General features: G+C 42.9%; 1 protein-coding gene across 31 annotated transcripts in view; it reads left to right on the top strand.

Annotated features, from left to right (window-relative positions):
- Kcnma1 (potassium calcium-activated channel subfamily M alpha 1) overlaps positions 1–14,669 on the top strand; it is a 701,247-nt gene that overhangs the window by 480,935 nt on the left and 205,643 nt on the right. The gene's annotated exons all lie outside the window — the stretch shown is intronic.

Raw genomic sequence — 14,669 nt, 5'->3', positions numbered from 1 at the left:
GAACGGACAGAGTTCATTCATTCTTTACACCATCTGACTGTGTGTTGGAATTCTAGTCCCTGCAACTATGGCGATACCCTGAAGGGGTGGTTTCTGTCTAGCAGTAACGAAGGAGTCAAGAAAGGGTCACTGTCTACAGCAGAGGCCTGGTGGTCACTAGGACATGAGTTCTCCTCCTTGCTTCTTCTGGATAGGAAATATTCTATTTGTAGTACAGGAAGTTCCTGATGAGCCTTTCTTTCCACTTGGGAGACAGGAATTCTTTCTTCTTGGGAACTATTTTAATTTGTGTTCTGGCCATGTCATTAATATCAACATCAATCAACCAGTAATAATAGTGATATCAATGCACTGGTCCAGTATCCATGGGACATTCTAACTCCTATGTTAGAGGCAAGACCTTATCTTCCCCATCCACTGCCAGAGCACCTTCTTTATAGGACAGCGTTAGGGGGAGGTGAAGGTAATGGTTTTTCATTTATTTGTTTTTAAAGCCTCAGAGCAGGGGGAGCACTGAGCCTCATTTCTTCTTTTGTGGTGTGATCCACACAGACTCAGATGCGTACATATCCAGTCACCGGCTTGAGGGGTCTTCTCTGCTAAGGTCTACTCAGCAGATCTTAGCATCTGAGTTACAAGGGGGGACATGTGCCGTTGCTCACGTCATGGAGTCTCCCACCACAGAAATTGTTTTTGCTTTGTTTTCCTTCTCCTTTTATCATCAGATTATTAGCTTACTTCATTTTTTTATGAAAATATAAATGCAGCCAGTAAATACTATTCCCCCCACACACACACACACAACTGAGCCCTTGTCAGTATCTTGTCAGCCATTGCTGGATGGAGCAGAGCCCGGGTGCCACTGCATCCTGAGCTCAGGTGTCCAGGCCTCTGTTCAGAAAATGAGGAGGTGGAGAATCGGGCTCATTTCCTTGAACTACCCACAGGACACTCGTTTCCGTTCAGAGGGACGAAGGGCAGTGGAGGGAGAGGAGGCCAGTTGGCTTCTCTCCTGTGAGGATGCCACATCCTTCCATCTTCCTCAAATGGGCCCCTCCCTCCTCTCCCGATTACCTTAATGACCCTGGATGCGGTTAGAACCAAGCTGTTCTGATTTCTGGGCCATTCGTTGGATCCAAAAGGCCAAATAAGTCCAGCGATTCCCTCTGGTCATTTATCTTATGCCAAGAGGGAGAGAAAACAGCTTCTCAGTTTGGTTTCCTTTAAGATGTGGACAGGTCAAGGGAAAACAGAAAGCATTCTGAGGTCCCTGGGGTGGAGGGATGGGGGTGGAAGGAGGGGCTACTCTTTTGATGTCCACCTCATCCCATTGTCTCAGCTGGCATTTCCTTATCACCACCCCAAGAAGTCAATAAAATCAATTACTCTGAAGCCTAGTTTGAAAATCATTTCAGGTGGAAAAAAAAATTTTTTTTCCAGCATAGTATGCCTGGCCCAATGTGGGTGGGCTGGTGGCCGGCTGGCTTTGTTGATGGGTGGGCCAAAGGAGCCCCTGAGACCAACACTCCCTTGTCTGTCCCTGGTCTGATGGGGACAGCCCCATGTGCTGCCCCGTGCCCTGCCATTTCCACTCAAACCCCACCTGTGGATCATGACTGCAGACCACAGACTTCCTGTGGCTTTGTTCTGGCTCTATAACCTTTTATCACCACTTTCAGGCTGGTTTCTCTCTCTTCGCTCTCTCTTTTTTCTTCTCCCTTCAAGAAAATGTACTTTGCTTTTCATGTTCTCTTTGGGTCTCCCCTCCCCACCCTCCTCCCTGACCTTACAGACCAAGAGTCCCTCCTGTCATCAATCCTGGGACCATTCACTTTATGTATTGTTTCCTGGTTCAAAAGCTAATTACTAAGTAGTTTAAAGAAGCCTTTTGGTCACTTAGATCTTTCATCGGAAAAATATAAGCTTGGGAAAGGAATGGTAATAAAGGGCCATTAGCACCCTTTGTTTGATGTTGTTTTTCCAGTCAGTAGAACAAGATTGATGAAATGTTATGTTTGGCCAAAATTTGAGTTTTCATTTGGAATTCAATGTTGAGAGAATGGGCTGTCAGAATCAATAAGTTTTCTTTCGCTTGGGATGTGGGCATGTGGTAGTAATTAGCAATATAAGGTCTTTAGTTGAGCAACCGAGCATGGATTCTGGCAGCAAATGTAATGAGAAACTACAGTTGTTCTATTTCTAACGTCAAAAAGTTTCCAGATAAAATTAAATGCATTTGCAAAAGGAAAGCAGCTAAACTTTGTTGAAAGATAGAGTTCAGACTCTTAAAATAGCATGCAGCGCTCTGAGGTTTTGTATATGCAAAAAATGTATATGCTTTATCCACGGACGAACATTACATACACCCTGCTCTCCAGGACTGAATCAAACAAATGCCTGGAAAGTAATTAAAACATATACATAGTTAAAAGATTTGTTTATGAGTGCATATTTTATTCAGAAGTAACCTCTCTAACAATATATTAACTTGTCAGAGAACCCAAGGTAAGTCATGATCTAAAACTACAGAGACACAAAACTTTGAAATCCAAAGATTATTTTAAAAAATGTCAGGCAGAGAAGTTCAGAACTCTGTTTACACAACACCCATGTTCAGGATATTGGAGCATATGAAGATTTCATTAACACTTCATTTCCACTTTTAATCAATGTGTTTGGCATCACGTAAATACTTCATGTAACAGCCTTAAAACCTCCTCCTCTTCCACACAAAGTCAAAGTCCCAGGATGGCTTACTCGTACATTTTCATCACTTCCCATGCTAGTATGTGTGAATACTCTTGTGCACGCTCTGTCCTGCAATTGATATTATTATGATTATTAACTCCTAAGAATAGGGACTTGGGTGTCAACAATCAATGGTTCGATAAGTGGCCCAAGAAGACAATTTATCCAAGTCAAGGCTGCAGGGGACAATTATTCTCTTGGGCTGAAACCGTGAATATTATTCAAAAGAATAGCCCTCCTGCAGGAGTAGCTCCTTGTTTCTCCAAGGCCCACAGCTTCTTCCCTTTTCCTTCATGTCAGGCCAGAGCCACTCAGAGGCAGGGAACGCATAAGGGGTGCAGAGGCTCCCATAGCCTTTGCGTCCCCCAGCTTCTCCTTCCTCCCACAGCGTGTGTGCCTTCCCTGGAGGTTTACTCTCTAAGTGTGATTCATTCCACTGCTGGTTAGTTTATGAGAACTGACAAGATCATGATCTGAGGTCACGTGGCCAAGGGCCATGGAAAATAATTGGCCGCAGAGTGGTATCCATCTGCTGTAACCCCCTGGGTAGAGTCGGCCCAGCTGGGGCCCCATCCAGACCTTGTGTTTTCCATGATGGGACTTTGGGGGTCCCCCAATGGAGGCATTGCAAAGCCAGGTGTTTGGGATGGAGAATGGGATGGGTTTGGAGTGATTTATTGCTTTTCAGTTGACAAATGTTGGAGGATACTTAGAAAAGAACCAGGGATACAATAGGAAGAGTAAGCAGAGGGTGCTGGGAAAGTGAATTAGAGAGTCATGGAGGAAAAGGTCCCGGAATGGTGAGATCACAGCCACAATCCAGTTTGGACATCTATTGTTATAATTCAGGATAGCGCAGACTTCAAGAGCTCTGTGCCAACTGTGGAGGAATACAGGAGTTAGAGCATCGGCAGAGTTTGGTATCTGTGAAGAATCTGGACCCCAGTCTCCCAGGAGACAAATAAATGACTATGTTTTCCTCTCAGGTTCTAACGACAGGGTTTCTGATGACAGGGCCTTGGGCATATACTCCTAGTTGCTTCCCATTATCATCTAGCTGTGTTTTTCCTCTGATCAGAAATAGACTATTCATCTGACTCATATCCTTTCCTTTCTTCCTTCCTGAGACCATGTTCTTTTCTTTCCTTCCTGTCTGATTTGTATCAAAATGAAGCTTCAATCCACTCATGCCATCACGTTCAATTTGGTCCACCATGGTGGTTTTAGGCCAGTTTTTAAATGACTTGGCATTTAAAAGGGGCTGAGTTCTACCAGAAAATGCTTATTTCTTTACCCAAACTCATTGAATCTGTCCACCTCCTCCCCCACCCCCATCCCCCTGGCTCCCATGGTCCATGCTTGCATTTAAAGAGAGTTAACAGGAATCATGCCTTCATGTTCATCCATGACCCATACATTTCTTGACTGCTCACCACCAGGCAGATGGATTCCTGCACCTCATAAAACCTGCCAACCATGCCATAGCTTGCTCTCTGTCTTCAAGCTCCATGCAATACTATTTGACCACATAAGTGGTTAGAAAGTTCAGCCTCACAGCTTGTTTAAGCCTCCTCTGGTTCCCCAAGTTGAGAGCCTTCCTGTAACACCATTTCCATGTCTTCTCTTTCTGAGAAGACCTGGCTGCCAGCACTCAGGAACAGGATCGGGTGATTCATGTGGTGTTGACTTGAGCCAATACCACAGGCCCCCTTTCCCTTCCTGTTTACGTGCATCTCCAGCAACACTCACTCTCACTTCTCCTCGGGCTGTGAGGGGCCTGACTGCTCTTGTGAGGCATGTTTCCTCTAGGATGTCATTTACGATTTCTCTATCTCAGGCATCACTCTGGTTGAAATGTGACCAAAGCTTTGCATTTTACACAAATCTTTGATCCCTGTCAAGTAAGCCAGTCAGCTCACTCGCTTTTGTGGCCCACGTGTCTCCCCAGCAATGTCTTCAGATTCTGAGATTTTAAAAAGCCATAAATTAGCAAATCATCAACATATCGCCAGGAAGGATCATCTGGTAGCGATTCTCGTCAGAAGGAAACATGGGCCCCAATAACTGATCTTCACAGAGATATGAAGAACTGTAGACAGACAGATACAGTAAATAGGAAGACAAATAGATAATTCAAGCTGACAGGCCAGCTTGGACTGATTAGGCATTCTGCTTTGATTAGCATTAAACTTTTGGGGAACGGAGGGAAAAAAAAAGGAGATTGCCCTAATACTTTGGGAAAATGACCCCTTGACTACTTCTGAAATTCGGCACTGAGAAGCAGATTCCAAAAGCACTTGTCATCTGATTCTGTATCACAAAATGCAATGTGCCAGGTATTCTTTTCCAAAGACAGGGGGTCTTGGTGGGTGTGGATGGGGGTACTTCTTCCCTTGGCATCTGTTTCATATTCATCTAAGCCACATCTTCGGTCCCTTTCAAACTTGAAGCTCTATTAAAAGAGACTTGGATGCATATTAAATCAATTTCCTGATCATGCTGATGGAATGAAGGTTTGCCCCCACCCCCACCCCCACGTTCCTGCCGTCTGTCTTCCTTTCCACACACTTATCAAAATGTTCAGCTATTGTTCTGAAAACAAGAATAGAAATGTAGGTGGGAGATGAACTGTGTACCTAAAAAAAAAAATCACATTTTTTTTTGCTCTCAAATATTCTTTCTTTCATTACAAAAAAACACCCCACCAAACCTAAATTTTGATGATGACTTGGCTAATTATAATCCCTGAAGAATTTTTCTGTTCGGCTTCACACTTGATGGAGCGAGTGCTTACTGGGTAGATTTAGCATCCCAGGCACAAATGTAAGCATCCGAGACTAAGCTGCCCCGTGCTTTCTGCCTTCCTGCTATGTCATTCATTCTGATAGAAGTCTTGCCAGGGCTGTGACAAGCAGTTCCTCTTAGATTTGGGGTTCACCCCACAGTTGCTGTCATCATACTCTGAAAATAAACCAGAAAACTTTCTAACTGGCCAAGTCTACTGTCTCGTTTTATTAAAATATGATAGAAGCCGATGCAGCGTGAAAGTCGTAGAAATCTGATTCTGTTGCTGTCAGGACTGAGCAGCCACATCTAGTTCTGGTATTACACAACCATGGCTTGAACCCTCACAACGATGAGGGCCGCTCCAAATGTAGGCAGCGTTTGTCAGAAAAAGTGATCTCCATGTCCCCCCCCCCTCTGCTTTTCTGAGAAAGAGATATAGGGGCAGATCAGAGATTTGATGCATACCCATCTTTGAGAGAGGTTTTATAACTTTGGTCATTGTCTCATTTACACGAGCCAGGGAGGATAAAGAACAGATTTAGAAAATACTCATCCTAGCACCTTGCCTCAACCAATAATTAGTTGAACCCCTACCGTGTGCCAGGCACTGTGCTGGGCTTCAAGGTTAAGAGCTTGAACATGGAAATTTGATTCATGCTCTCTTGGGGACTATCTGAGACTTCCACCAATCTGAGCCACCCAAGGAGCTAGTAAGTGAATTAGGAGCTTGATTACATAGGAGCATCCTCCCAGTGTATGCACTTTGACAGGAATTTTGTCCAATAAAACGATGAAGGTGTGAAATAATCATGAAAGCCGGGAGTACATTATCGAGAATGTTCCTGAAAAGCATGTGATAATTCATATCGCTGAATGGACCCGGAGCAGCAGTTAAGACAGGGGCAACATCAGAGTGCCTTAAAATCTTAGGCCCCTAAATACTCTTGGGTAGACCTAGGGAAAGAAAGATGCAGAGGGGTGTGAGAAGGTAGGGGAGCAGCCGATGCTACCCTGAAGTCTGTTCCTTTCCACACCCCACAAATGTCCTACTGTGGTGTACCATGTTTCAGCAGCCTTTGAACATGTGACTCCTTCCAATTTTTGATGCATCTAAGTTCTACTCTGTCTACTGAGACTTTTTCTTTTTTTCTTTTTGTCTCTTTCTTTTTTGGTACTGGGGATCGAACCCAGGACGTGGTACTTGCTAGGTAAGCGCTTTGCCACTGAGCTACATCCCAGCCCTACTGAGACTTTTTCAAGTGCACATGGTCCCCAAACAGTGATGGATTAATATCCAACAAGCCCATTAGAGATTAGAAATGCTGTAGGCAAAAAAATGACATACCTCCTACACTCATCACAAAATCATTTTAGCAAAATGCCCTTTTCATTTTACAAAACCTTGTGCTTGCTCTCTCTCTCTCTCTTCAGCCATACCTTCAGCCCTATTTGCTTTCCTTAGTTATTTTTGTTTTTGTCCAAGCTAGCCTTAGTCTGTGATCTTCCAACCTACAATTCCCAATGCAACTGAGACCAGCAATCCTAGCTTATTCATTTTAATTGAGGTCTTACTATTTCTCCCCACCCCTTAACTTCCTGGGCTGGTCTTCAACTACCATTCTCTCAATCTCTGCCTCCAGAGTAACTGGGATTCTAGACATGAACTAACCTACTCAGCTATACAAAGCTTTATTTATAATAAAGTGGTGAATATTTCATATAATGTAACCTTGCACGCAAAATGATGAACAGAATGGTTGGACAAGCACATTTTTTTTGCACCCCCATCACATGGGAAAAAAAGTAGATCCATCTTAAGTTGGGGACTCTGTATAGGTATGTTGAGTTGACAGTGTGACTCTTCATGTTCAACCAAGGCAACACCTAGAGTTTGTTTGGAGAGCAGGGGTGGATGTGGTGACTTGAATATCACTGCAGGAGGTGAGTTCTAACCACACATGTGCTCTGGGGCCATGAAGTAGGACTTACCAGATGTGTTAGGTACTAGAATGATGGTCACTTCTCAAATCAAAATGCTTTGCACAGCACAGTTAAGAACTCTTTTTTTTTTTTAGTATAGTCTCATTCTCCCTTTATTCCACCTTCATTCCCAAAGGGCAAATCAAATATGTATCTGCCTCAGCCTTCACATTTCTTAATCCCTACTTGTTGAGATGCAGTATTGTCTGGTATTGATTTGAGGTGAGAAAGGTAGCATTCAGGCCCCAGTTTCTGTGTAAGATCAGAGAATCATCTAGGGTTGAAACAGTGACATTAAGGGTAGCATGATTTATTTTAAAATGGCCAAGAGCAGGGTGCTGGTGGCTCACACCTGTAATATTAGATACACATGAGGCTGAGATCAAGGATCACAGTTCAAAGCCAGCCTGAACAGGTAAGTTTGTGAGACTGTTATCTCTAGTTAACCACAAAAAGCTAGAAGTGGAGGTGTGGCTCAAGTGGTAGAGCTCCAGTCTTGAGCTCAAAAGCTCAGAGACAGCATCCAGGCCGTGAGTTCAAGTGCTAAGACAGACACAAAAAAATAAAAATAAGCAAGGCCCCACTAAATCTACCAGTACAAGCATGTTCATTGCAGTATTATCTACCATAGTCAAGATATGGAATTAGCCCAGATGCCCCATAATAAATGAATGGATCAAGAAAATTATATATATATATATATATATATATATACACACACACAAATACATACATACATACACACACACATATATATATATATATGTACATACATACACAAAGACACACAATGGAATTCTACTCATCTATCAGAAAGAATACTATTGTACTGTTTGTAAGGAAATGTAAAGATTTAGAAAAAATTATATTAAGCAAGGTAAGCCAGACCCAGAGAACTGTAGGTTACATGATTTCCCTCATTTGTGGTAGCTAGAAGGTACTTATAAATCTATAAGTAAACACACTGGGTGGTCAGCCAGGGGTTACAAATGAATTAACTAAAGTGTAATCGATGATGGAGATCACAAATACTATAATTCTTTAGAAAGACGAAGCCAGAGCCCAACAAAATAAGAATCAGGAAATGGGTATTCACAAGAGGAGAGAGTGGAGCCAAGAGGAGAAAAGCAGTTGAATGCATGAGGAAATGGGGGAATGTAAGCAAAAATTCATGGTTTCTACCACAGAGTTGAGAAATAACCTGGAAGGCCTGGGTCTAAGAGGGGTGAAGATGTTGAAGTGGTGACGCAGATGAAGATGCATTGTGTTTTTAAATGGCAAAAAAATTCATAACCTAAAATTTAGATAAGGAAAGGAAAGGGGTGGGTTGAGAGGGGTGGGTGAAAATATTAAAAGGGGTGACATTGATCAAGATGCACTGTATTCATAAACTTCAGTGAATAGCAACTCATTTATGTATCTCCTTAAAGATAAAAAAATATTTTAAAATAAAAATGGCCACTGAGCTCAAAGTAATGGAATAGACAAAATGCAAAGAGGTGAGAGAGTTGGTGAGAGACCCCAGGAAGAATGGACACAATATGTGATGGCTTGACAGTTATGGAATTGTGTAGGAATGGAATGGTAGGAAGGAAGCAAAGAAGGAAGATTGAGGAAGTAGCCCAAGGGTGGTGCTCCCAGTTGCTTCTTGGTCATTGTTTGCATTAAATGAGAAACTAAAGAAACAGTAAACAAAATCAACCATTTAGAGCTTTTTGGGTTTAAATAGAAGAAGCTCATTTGTGCCTTCTTAGACAGAAAGTAATTTTTGGTGGGTTCCTTATAGAATCCCTACAGAGGACGACCAAATAACAAGACCACATTGCCCCCTTGAAAGCACCAGAGATGCCAGGAATCCAAAACTTGAGAACAGTACTATCAGGATTTTGCCATTAGGTTGATTCAATGACCACCGTGGCCTTAATGTCACATCATTCAAGATTTAAACCCCCTGAGTTAGCCTTGTTTGGACATAGACACTTGATTAAAGTCCCCAAGATAATGTAATTAAAAGTGAAATATTGTTGACAGAAGGGAGAGGCAAAACCAGCCGAGGCCCCCCACACGGAGCTTCTGATCATTTATTAAGACTTGGACCAAGCTTCATCGTAAGATACGAGCTACATATTTGTGTGGTGATAGCTCCTTTATGGTCTGACTATAATCAAGTGTGTGGACTAATTATGGAAACCTAGTTATGATTTGTACTACAGATTCTTTGGGGTGTCTTAGGACCCACTTAACAAGTGATAAGTTGTGCAGAAGCTCCAGGTCTGGTTAGGACCTCACAGTATATGTTACTGAATCTGCCCTTGGGGCTCTGTTTTACAGAGGTACCTTTGCTACACTGTTGGGGTCCACTCACTCAGCCTTCTGCCCCCACTTAGAGAGACAGCAAAGAAGCCTGCCTTCTCCAGACTAGCTCTGTTGACACCTGGATACCACAGTTACTGCTTTCTCTTCCTCACTAGGAGGGAGAATGAATTTCTGTCCCTTGTAATTAGCAAAGTAGTAGATACGGTCAAGGGTAGGAAATTATCACTGAACCTCTTTGGGCTCCTTCCTTCCTCCCTCCCTGCCTTCCTTCCTTCCTTCCTTCCTTGCTTCTTTCTTCCCTTCCTCCTTCCTTCCTTCTCTCCTCCTTAATTTGTGTTTTCTTTCTTCCTTCATTTGTTCCTTCCCTCTCTCCCTTCTTTCTCCCTCCCTCTCTCTTCCTTCCTTTGCCCCTTCCTTTTTTCTGTCCTTCCCTTCCCTCCATTCCTCCCTCCCTCCCTTCATAGGATCAGAGTTAGGCTTTGGAACTCCTTTGCAAAGTTGAAATAAAGGAATAGGTTTGAGGTAGTAGAAATCAGCCAGTCTTGCAGCTAATGAACAGTTAAATGTCTTCTGTGCTTACCAAACCATAGGTGTGTCTAAGCTAATCAGGGCCTAGTTTTGGGGGCCTGGAACTAGGTATTAGCATAGGGAGCAAAGTTGAGCCCCATTGCCTGAGGTTAGTCTTTGCTGGTGACAACCCCTCCCCTTTAGGAACAGGCTGTCTGTGGAGGAGGAGGTAGGGAGGTGTGAATTAAATTTGCCTGCTGTCTTTTCTGTGGTGGGGCCATGAGCCACGAGCCTGCAGGAGAGAGGAAAGGAATGGTGCTCCTAAAAGACAAGAAAGGGTGAACTGTACTGAGCAGCCAGAAGTAAGGCCTGCTCAGACGGAGCATGAAGCCCACCTTGCGGGAGTCTCACAGAGACACAGAGCCTTAAAGATACACCTGAAAACTGACCGCTGTGTGCCTGGGTCATTGGGTCTCTAACCACCCTGCTTCTTGTATGATAAAGTGTTATCCATTCCCCTTGATGAATATGTCTTCAAACCCTTTCCCCTCATGGCAGGGGTTACCAGCAGTGAGGGCACTGTGAGAGGTGGGATGAAGGAGTCATGATTAGAAGACTCAGCAGAAAGACAGAAGAGAGTTGAGCATATGTATTTGATATAAATATTATAGTTTTACAGAGACATCTAGATCAATATATGCCACATTTCATCTACCCCTTTGACAAAGTGAGCACAATGTATTCAGAGAAAGCTGTATAGGATTTTCAATTTACTCTCTATGATTTATTGTGACAGGATAGCTATGGGTTTTTTAAGTTCTTTATACTTGTTCCAGTAAAAATGGATATAGTATCTTTAAAAATAAACAGCCCAGAGCTGTGCATTTTACATTGTCTTCCTGGAGCAAGGCTCTGCTAAGGAGAGATCTAAGATGTCCCCTCCTTCGTGTGGCCTGATTGAAGTCAGATTGCCGCTGTCCTTCCTTCACCTTCGGGTGGGGTGGGGGGTACTGGGGGTGCTGGTGGGCTGCAAACAAGGAAATCACTTAGGAAGCAATTGCTGACATCTAGGCATGATAAACTGATGGCATGAAGAAGAGCAAGGACAGAGCTGGAACCCAGTGGGAGAACTCAGCAGTCCAGACTCCTTTCCCTGGCACCAGCTACTCCCTCTCTTTAAAATCATCAAAGGTGGGGAGCAGAGAGAAGAGAGAGATCTGCCCACCTGGGACACCCCCCACATCACTGGACCTCAGTTTCTCCATTAAATGAATACAAGCAAATATAGCAAATATAAACAAATGTAGGTTAAGCATTTGCTGATGGCATTCTGACACTAAGATATCCCTATCATGATCTTACTGTCACAGCTCCTCTTTTCAAAAGCAGCAGCTCTAAGAGCCACTTCCGAATCCTTTTTTAAGATATTTTTAAAGTGTGCAGGTTTTCACTCTTATGGAGCTAAACTCATGCTCACTGGCTCTCTGGATGCATCAGTCACTGCAGCCTCCTGGTGGCTGCCAACTCATCTTTCTGTTTTGCCTTCTGCCCTAAGTGTATCCTAAAAGCGATTTGCCCAACTAAGCTCTCAAACCGGAGTTCTGCTTCAACCTAGGCACGCAGGCTTTCCTAGCCGACCGTGAAGAGAAGTAGAATGACAGGAAAATGTGTGACACTGTACCTGAAAGGTGAAAATGGTTCATGATAGAAAAGCCATGACTATTTAGTGAGGATCAGCCCATGAAAGAAGGGAGTGGCGATTTCCTGGTGAACCCTAATAGTCGGGCATTATTTTTATGCTATCATATCACACTCCATATGATGCCATGTCTGTTCTGTGATCCGCATGTGGTACCCACTTCTAATTAACCCTGTGTGAGGGACCCATACTGAATTCCATACACATCTTATTTCTTTCCAGAAAGTATCATTTTGTCACTAAGATGCTTTCTTGTGCATCTGAGAATGGACCTTTTCATCTAAGCCATTATGTCTAATACTACCTTTGCCCAAGAAATATTTGTCCACAGAACTCAATGGAGTTTTAAAACTGGGAGATTGTAGGTAGAGTGCCCTGGGCTCAATCCCCAGCACTGAAGACAAAAAGTGACTCTGATCTGCTAAAGTTGCTGTGAAGTTATTTTAAAGTTCCTTTGAAAGTATTATATCTTTAGTGGCCATGACAGGGCACACCTGTGTGCCTAGCATTGAGAGACTGAGACAAGGGGGAAGTGTGAGTTCAAGGCCAGCCCAGGTTATATAGCAAGACTGTCTTAAATAAGCAAACAAAATCAAAGTCCATACAATCAAGTCAATGTGAATCCGATTGACTTAGGTCTCTTGGCCATCTTCATAAACAGATTGCTCAAGCGTAGAAATCAGGCAGGAAGATTGCCGGGAGCTGACAATGTTCCCATGCACATAGAAACAGCTTTCTGTATCTTCAGAGCTTAGTTTTCCTGACTGTTTCCTGACTGTTCCCCATGGTTACTATCCTTTGAGGTCCGGCTGCTGAGGAAGTGTTGAGCTAGGCTGGACATAGAATAACTTAAAGAGATCTTTAGATTACTTTGAAGACTCTTGGCTTAATGAATTGAGTGACCAAAGTTAAAATTTGGTTTAGAGTTCCCGACTGGTAAAATGGATGACTTATTTTTATTATTCAGACTTTTCTGCCTTGAGCCCTCTGGCCCAACTAACCAGATGCAGCCAGAATCGACTGATACTATACATATTGTGTTGTAAGTGAGGGTCATCTTTGCTCATCCCATCCCCTAAGGCCAGATACTCTCCCCTGGACCACTGAGAACCCTTCCAGAACCAGCTCCCCCATATGGGGGCCTTGACCTGCCTGTCCAGGGGGAAGAGAAGCTGAAATATCTGCCATCGTCCCCTGCCAACCTTATCTTAGAGAGAATTGGAATCCAAGGCCCATACATTATCCTGGGCCAATCATGTTTATTTCCTCTGCTATGTCAGACAAGGCAACCTAAGGAAACTGAGGTTCAGAAAAGGTTATCTGAAAAGACAGAATGCACCTTTGTGCGTGCATGTGGATTGCACGGCATGTTGCATCTGCTGTATACTGGTGTACAAATGTCACATGACCTCAATCATTTGATGATACTTACAGTGGGAAACCCCTTTTCTATTCCTCACATGTATTATCTCTTTAACTCAATCCCCGTGACAACCTTGTGAATCAGGCTCCAGCCTCCAGCCCCTCAAAAGTTCTTATTTATTAGTTTTAAAATGTAACATTGGTACCCAAGACTAGTTACTAAGTGTCTGATATCAATGTAGTTACATATGTAACTTTGTAGTTATGTACATATCATGGAATCCAACACAGGTCCTCTTGGATAAAGATCTTGCTGGCTTCTTCAGATTGTGTCTTGGAAAAATTATTGTTGTGTCCGGGCAGATAAGGCACTCTTGATCTCCACTTAGAATATTTTCAATTATATTTTGAATAATGGAGGATACAATAAAATTTGCTTTTCTTCTCCTTGCCATGATATCCTTCTTCAATCTAATGCCCCACTAGATTTTGCCACAGCACTAAGAATATTTCTGGAAAAAATTTCCCTATTTTCCACATATCCCTCATATCTCTCACATTCCTACAGGACCTCTGTCTCTTGCAGGGGCAGGGACTGGAGGGCAGGTCTGACAGGGTGGATGCTGGTGAGAGAGGCTGTCTCTCCCTCTCCAGCCATCAATTCTGACTGCATTCAAACATTTTCAATATGTGGACTCCTTGATAACTTCCACTGTATGGAAACAAAATGGGAAATGATTATTGGCACAAAAGGGGGAGGCTGTAAATCTTCAAATCAGATACAGAACAGATTGGAACAATATGGGCTCTTCAAGGTTGCCATGATAATGTACCTAATAACTCTCCCTGGGCAAAAAGGCAATCTGCTTTCAATCAATCTTGCTTTTTTCCTGAGCAAAAATACCAATTATGTTGAAGGAAGATTTTTTTCTTCCTTTTTTGATAAGGACTGTTCTCCATCCCAGAAATCATGCTATAGCTAAAAGATATATATTTTTTCAATTGTCTAGAATAGTATTGGACAGCTAGCACCAAATGAAAAAAAGTCAATCCTTTTATTTTCTTCTCTCCTTTCCTGCCAGCATTTGTCTACTTCTTAAGAGAAGTGAAAGCTAATTAAAGGCTTAAGGGGTAATATTGATTGCATTGGAATATATTTTATATGTACCCGGGACATTTTCAAGTAAGAGAACCCTGAGTGTTTTTTTTTCCAAGGCTGAATAAATCAGCTGGGTGAGCATTTGATTCAAGGGTGAGGTACAGGGGAGGA

This window comes from Dipodomys merriami, unplaced genomic scaffold (genome assembly GCF_024711535.1).
Source record: "Dipodomys merriami isolate MVZ:Mamm:240054 unplaced genomic scaffold, mDipMer1.0.p SCAF_14, whole genome shotgun sequence".
Taxonomy (NCBI): Eukaryota; Metazoa; Chordata; class Mammalia; order Rodentia; family Heteromyidae; genus Dipodomys; species Dipodomys merriami.
This window is presented reverse-complemented; position numbering and strand designations above follow the sequence as displayed.